The sequence below is a fragment of the Poecilia formosa genome, unplaced genomic scaffold, assembly GCF_000485575.1.
Source record: "Poecilia formosa unplaced genomic scaffold, Poecilia_formosa-5.1.2 Scaffold451, whole genome shotgun sequence".
Taxonomy (NCBI): Eukaryota; Metazoa; Chordata; class Actinopteri; order Cyprinodontiformes; family Poeciliidae; genus Poecilia; species Poecilia formosa.
Window position 1 is genome coordinate 18,628 of NW_006800390.1, and position 7,194 is coordinate 25,821.

At 40.0% G+C, this 7,194-nt stretch overlaps 2 long non-coding RNA genes across 2 annotated transcripts in view; both read left to right on the forward strand.

Moving 5' to 3' along the window:
• LOC107833780 (uncharacterized) overlaps window positions 1-5,679 on the forward strand; it is an 18,949-nt gene extending 13,270 nt beyond the window's left edge. Inside the window, exon 3 of the long non-coding RNA XR_001659543.1 lies at window positions 5,670-5,679. This is a non-coding gene — a long non-coding RNA (uncharacterized LOC107833780). The remainder of the gene's footprint in view (window positions 1-5,669) is intronic.
• Window positions 2,149-4,753, forward strand: LOC103155856 (uncharacterized). The gene is made up of 3 exons (XR_001659540.1): window positions 2,149-2,257; window positions 2,977-3,123; window positions 4,633-4,753. It is a non-coding gene; the product is annotated as an uncharacterized LOC103155856 (long non-coding RNA).
• Window positions 5,680-7,194: the final 1,515 nt, after the last annotated feature.

Sequence of the window (7,194 nt, forward strand, 5' to 3'; positions counted from 1 at the left end):
GTGGGTTTGCCCATGTAGGGCCACAGCCCACATGGGCCATACATGGGCAAACCCACGTGGGCCACCACCATATAGGGCTCATGTAGGGCCCATGTGGGCTGTGGCCCTACATGGGCAAACCCATGTGGGGCCATCGTGGAACCCGCGGACAAACCCATATGGGACCCATATATCAGCCCTCCTTTCCCCCACATGGGGCCCACCTAGGCATGCTGGCTGTACTTTTATCAGCTCTGTGGTCACAGAGGTTTGGAGAATCGGCCGACAATCCTTAAATCTTTCAGTCTAAACCAGACTTAAGACTCGCAAGCTCTACTCATCTCCTCTCAACCACTGCCCAAACGCTCTCTGACTCTGGTCGCTATGGTAACGTTTAAATATCCCTTCAAAATAAGATACAAATGCGCCACATGTAACTTTCGTGAAAATTTTAACTCACAATAATGACTAACGGGAGCCCTGAGCTTGTTTCTCTGCGATGAGACGGTCCCATCTGGGAGTGGAGACAATGACACCCGAAGTGTTGCTTTTATCCACAGCATGTTTGGTCTCTACATGGCGAGAGACCAGTGTTGGCGAGCAAGTAACCGAGAGTATCCGGTTAAAGGATTTTCAAAATAAAAGATCCTCCAGACTCAAATAATACATAAACCGGAAATATTTAATTATTTCTTGCGCGGCCCGGTACCAATTGGTCCACGGACCGGTACCGGTCCGCGGCCCGGGGGTTGGGGACCACTGCTTTGGGGGACAGAAGGCTGAGTTTTTAGTAGTTTGCTAGTTTCCCGCCCCTGATCAGCCCTTATCGATCTCTTCGTACTTCTGCTCTGTTATTTCCTAACTCTTCTGCCGATTTTAACATGAAATCAGTTATTTATCTGTTAGTGTGAACTAGAAGCAGGTCCACAAAGTTTAAAACAACCCACACAGCCTTAACGGAGCTAGCGATGCTAACGGACTCCAACAGCAGCTTCAGAGAAACTGGAGCTCCTAAACTGGAGCTTCAGCTCCAACAGATTTGAAACAAAGCTCTACAACGCTGGTTTACACGCTAAGATGCTGAGCTTCAGGTTTGAAGTTTGGGGAATATTTATGAAATCTTAAATTGTCCTGGAAACGGTCAGAACATTGAAGATGCAGAACCAGCGAACTAAACTTCTGTTCTAGCTGCGCGGTTATTGCCCTCTAGTGAACCCTGATGATTACAGCTATGCCATTAAGCTAGAGAATTTACATATCACTTCCACTTCCTTTGAATACTTTCACATTAAGAGCTATGGAAACGAGTTCATATCCTCCGTTAGCTTTATATTAAATAATGCATTTTACTTTTCTTGTTTCCACCCTTAAACTTTTATTTAGAAGCATGAAATTAAATTCTGCCGAGGTTTTCCACCACCACCATATAACTTTCCTGTTCCTAGTCATTTAAAGCAGATAAAAGTATTTAAATAACATTAGCAGTTGCACCATGATATTGTTGTACATGTAATACATTTATTCACAGATGAATTCAGTTATACAACAGATTGCAGTTAAATAAGTAATATTAACTAGTAACATTTTAAACTTTAACTTTTATATTTATTTTTTTTCCATTAGGTATTTTCATCCTGCTCAATGCTCTGATCTCAGCAGGTTGGATTTAATTACACATTTTTATAGTTTATATATTTTTTTCAGGCCTTGATTCTTAAAGTTACAGACAGTTAATCTTTTTGTGAGGATTTTTAACTAAGTAAGTTTAATTTTCTTTTCCATTTATTAACCCTGCAGTGGCTCCTTAACAACATTAATTTAAGCTGATTTTATTTGACCTGATAAAGGTGAAAATTAGAACAAATTAAGTTAAACAAATGACCTGGTTAGTATGTAGTGGGATATCTGTAGTTACGATAGTTCACCACCAGAGGGCAGTGAGCGCTCATAATCCACAATCAAAAACCTGTTAAACTCGTTTATTCTGCTGGTTTTCTGTAGAACAAAAAGCTGCTCAGCTCCAAATCTTCTTCAATAACAGCGAAACAGAAATAATGAAAGTTTTCGATCTTTATTCTAGTTTTATTTCACTTTGTAAACTCAAACTGAACTGTTAATATTTATTCAAATGAATCAAACTGATTCTGGACGCTGAAGAAAACACAGGTCACGTCACTTTCTGTGAAAAAAAAAACTGAAACTAACGTTGATATTTTTCTTTAAGTCAGCCTCCATTTTGAGCGAAGGGTGGAAATAACATGTTGACTTGTTAACAGAGGTAAGTGTTGCCGCTCCGGGTCCCTCCGTGTCTCTCTCGGCTCTCTGGAGCCTTTCTGACCGATAAACCCTCCGAGGCTTCCCGGGGCCTCGGCCACCTCGGTCTGGGTCCCTCGTCTCTCATAGGGTGGGGTCCTCACAGCAGCGCTCTGTTTACTTTATTAAAGGCCTGATCTGGAAAGGAATTAGATTAAATGAAATGTTTTATTGTGAGACGTTGCTGCTTATAAAGTGATTCTAAGTGAGGATACATTATGAGAGATACACTGAGTGTTTGGGGGCTTCATCCCCCTCATTGAAGCAGCTGATTACCCATGATTCCTTGCAGTGGGTCCAGCTGGTACCTCAGCTGGATGCTGTGGTCCCTGAAAGCAGCTTTAGCTGAGAGGAAATCCTGCTGAGCTGCTCACATGACCACAGAGGCTGACATGTTGCTGAGATCCCAGCTGGACCCGGTTCTGTCTGGAGGAGAGCTGTGGACCCGACCTGAGCTGCTGCTCCCTCAGAACCTTCTGCACACTGACTCCCTCCATACGGAGCTACAATAGAGTCATGATGCGTTCAGGTCCACTGTGGGAGCTAAACAAGTTCACTAGTTCATAGGAAATGTTCACTTGTTCATTCATCTGATTCACTCTGATCCTCTGAACTCCTGATGGGAACCAGCTTTCTGCTTCACTGGACACTTACTGGACTGACTGGTTCTGGTTTCTTTCTCAGGCTGACTGAAGTCCAGAAGATGGAAGATCTGGATCTAAAGAAGGACAGAGCAAAACCTCCAGGACCCATCAGTCCGTCTGTGAGGAGTGACCGGTCCAAACGTGAACCTCCAGACTTCAGTACTGAACCTGGACCCTCAGACAGAAAGTAAGAAACCAGTTTCTATCTGGTTCATGTGGATCTATAGAGATAAAATATAGATGATATTAACTGGTTGATCTTTGATCAAAAGTAACTTCATTTTCTTCCATATTAATTTAAAGTTAAACATGAAGGATGTTGGTCAGTAAATCAGTTTGAATGAAAAATGATGAAAATGTTGCATGAAAACAAAAACCAGCAACAATGTGAGGAGCAACGACTCAGATTGTCTCTGAACTGGATGTTGCAGCAACTAGTTGACTCTTTACTCTGCAGTAACTTTTCCATCACTAGTCTCTCGTCTCAATCACGTCACTAAACTGATTTTTACAAGAACATGAACCAGGTGAGTTCAGACAGTTTAAATTGTATAAAAATATAATTTACCAAACTGCAAACTCCTGTAGTCTACCAGATTAGGTGGTCGCATGGTGCAGCGGTTAGAATGGCGCCCCCTAGAAGCTGTATAGACCACTGCAGTCCCTTGTTGGACTCTGTCCTCAGGTCCTTTCCTGTTTGTCTGTCCCACCTCTCTGTCCACTTCCTGTTGGATTACTGTCAAATAAATTAAACTAGAGCTGAAAAAACTCTTTAAAACAAACAGAATCCAGAATAATGTGCAGCATATCGGTCTGTTTTTTTTTTATCATCCAACTGATCAGCATCACTCTGTGTGTTTGAGCTTCTAACTTGGCAACTCTACGCTCTTATAAAAACAGCCTGACAACATCTAGAATCATAGATCTAGCTGCATTGGAGGATCTGATGGAGTCTATGCCTGCCACTGTCTGCATGTTGATTCATCAGGAAGTTGCTACTGGTGTTGCACCATCGGAGCTCCTGCTGCTCATCAGGCAAGGAGTAGCAGGACGCTCAAATGAACTGTAATCAAACCGGATTTGTTCATAAATTCAGTTTATGACATTCAAATGTGATGAATGTGATAATTGGACTCATATAATTTCAGCTATCCAAGATGAACATTCTGATCACCAGAACCAGCTGGTGTTTAAAATATAAAAGAAAAAGACTTGACTTTGTGCAACTTTTGGGTCCACAGTGACAGAAGATCAATAAAGTTTATTTGTGTAGAACATTTCAGTAACATGGTGGTTACTGAACGTTCTTTACATTATAAATACAAAGTTATAGAACAGACAGTGAGTAACTGAAGAATAACATTTTGTCATATCAGGGTATTATTAATGTTTCATTGATTATGAAGCTAAGGCAGCTCTAACCAGGTGGGTTTGAAGTCTGGAAATGAAGGAACTCAGTGTTTCGGCTGTTTTACGGTTTTCTGGAAGTTTGTTCCAGATTTGTGGTGCATAGAAGCTGAATGCTGCTTCTCCATGTTTGGTTCTGGTTCTGGGGATGCAGAGCAGAACCAGAACCAGTCTGAATGTTTCACTCTGGAGCTTCAGGCCTGCAGCAGTTTGTGTTCAGAGCTTCTTCTCTGGTTTTTATCTCAGTTTCTCACTGATTGATCTGAATAACAAAATGTTTGTGTTTCAGACGTCAGAACCTCAAACGGAGAGCAGAACCTCCAGGATCCAGCTGTCCCTCCATGAGGAGTGAACTGTCCAAAGGAAACAATCCAGACTTCAGTAATGAACCTGGACCATCTGACAGAAAGTAAGAATCTAGTTTCTATCTGATGGATGTGACTTTGCAGATCTGGACCAATTGAAGGCATGGATACACAAGAGGACAGGCAGGAATGTGAAGGGGAGGTCATTATGCATACATATTATGCTTTGTGGTATTTATTAACATTTGATTAATTGGATAAATTGTCTCCAACTCCACAAAAACCTCAATCCTAAGAATGATTTTTTTCATCCAAGATTGAACAACCAGCAACATGACATTTATATACTTGGGAGGGGATTATGCAGTTATGGATCTGAAACTAATTTGAACCTAAATTAATGTAATAAATTTCTTTCAATCACAATTAACAGACAGAACGGCTAAAGCAGAAGATTTTATAAGATTTATAAAACAAAATAATTCTTACTTTTTTCTTAGATGAATGGCAGATTTATTTCGTTCTTTGTTTCTTTTGCCTTTTCATTTCATATTGATATTGCTTAAATGCAAATGTTTCTTCAATTATTTTTTTTTTGGGGGGGGGACAATTCTAGACTTTTTCAATATTAGGAGGTCCAGACCCCCCAATCCTCTGGGATTTCTGCCCATGCTCTGATGGATCAGTTTTCTACTCTGGCTCAGACAGAATAATGATTATTAGAAGGAAGATCAATCATGACACCAAATATAATTCAATAGTTCAAACCAGAGATCATCAATGTTCTGAGGCCCAGTTTCTGGTTCTTAGTTTGTGGTGGATCTTCATGAACATCTTCATCTTCAGTAGAACAGCTCCAGCCTGTTGATAGTGAAATATTTCACTGATGAAGAAATGTCTTCACAGGAGGAGGAAGAGGAGCAGCACTGGTGAGGAGGAGCAGCCGTCCTGCTGTGGTTTGTGTCAGGAGGTTCTGATGGATCCGGTCTCTACCAGCTGTGGACCCTCCTCTTGCCAACAGTGTGGGAAACGACCCAGAACAAGAGCTGGACGGCTGACAGCCAATCAGAGCAGCCGTGCTCCAGGTGAGATTGAACACCTCCAATCAGAGCTTCCTCCTGTCGTCTCTGTTGGACCTGATCCACGACTTTAGTTCAGATTTGGAAATTCAAGGTTTAGAAGTCTTTTGTGATCAATTATGTTCTACTAAATACGTGTTTTTTCAGCTGGTATAAATGTGTTTGAAACTCTGTGTTAAGACTCAGTGGAGGCCAAATGCAACGAGAACAAAATGAACAGCATTTATTATTACACAAATGAGGTGTCCTATTGCTAGTGTCCATCCAACCGGCTTAAAACACTACAATAGTTCACTGCAAACTTATGATTCACTCGATTCACTGCCGAATAATTACATGCAATCTGAACGCAAGAATTCACTCCAAACAGGATGAGATCTTTTATATTCTGGAAAGTGATCCAAAACTGACACAGAACATACAAACACAACAAAAAATAATGAAAAATAGTTTGCTCTGACATATAACAAGGAGAAACGACACAGTCCAGAAGCTGGGCGGACTAACAAAAAGATAAAAAATCAACTTAAAAGGACAACAAGAAGCAGTGATAGAAATGTAAAAACACAAAAGCTTCTATTTTATGAAAGAACAGGCTGTAAGGAGAGTGATACACCTGGTGGTGGAAACTGTTACATCTGGTTAACATAGTCCTCATTTAATTTGAGACTTTCCAGAAAAATAACCACAAAAAATATGACAAATGATAAATAGGCAATAAGTAGATCAACATAATTCAGGGAAAAAATAATTTTAAAAGATTTTTAAGAGTTGGCAATGATATATTTTGTGTTACTTTATTTGAGTTTTAAAAATGTATAAATTTGAGTTTTTATTTTTGTTAGTTTTTCAAATAATGAGTGAAGATTCATAATTTCATTCATAATTGCAGCATAATCCAAGTCACCAGCTCTAAATACAACAAACATTTTATGAAATCAATGTGATGAGGCTTACCGTTAATTTTATTTGGGTTCCAGGACATCATGGGGAAAAGTGGAATTAAATGGCAGACCAGATAGCTAAAGAGAGCACCAGTCAGGAATTAGTTGATATTAGTGTTAAGTTTAACACAACAGAAATAAAGAGGCATAAAAAACTAAAATAAAAGAGAGACAGACCAGTTTTTTCACTAGCAAGTAATCTAACACGACGTTGCTATTTCAAATCTAGTAATTAAATTAAAGTTTCTAGTCCAAATCACTGTGCATTACTATTTTCTTTTGTAATTTTATTGTATTTTTTCGACGGGTCTTGGGGAGTGATCGCTGTTTCTATCCTACATAAACAATGGAGAGAGGAGGGAGATGTGCATTTAGTTGCTGGAGAAACAGGAACTATTGTCCATTTGCCCAAATTGTTAATCCAGCCTTGCTGACAAAGACTTGTGTTCTACTTTTATTGGTTTTTATACCAAGCTGTTAAGGTTCTGCTGGAAAACTGGAGCTGGAAAACCCAAATGAAGCT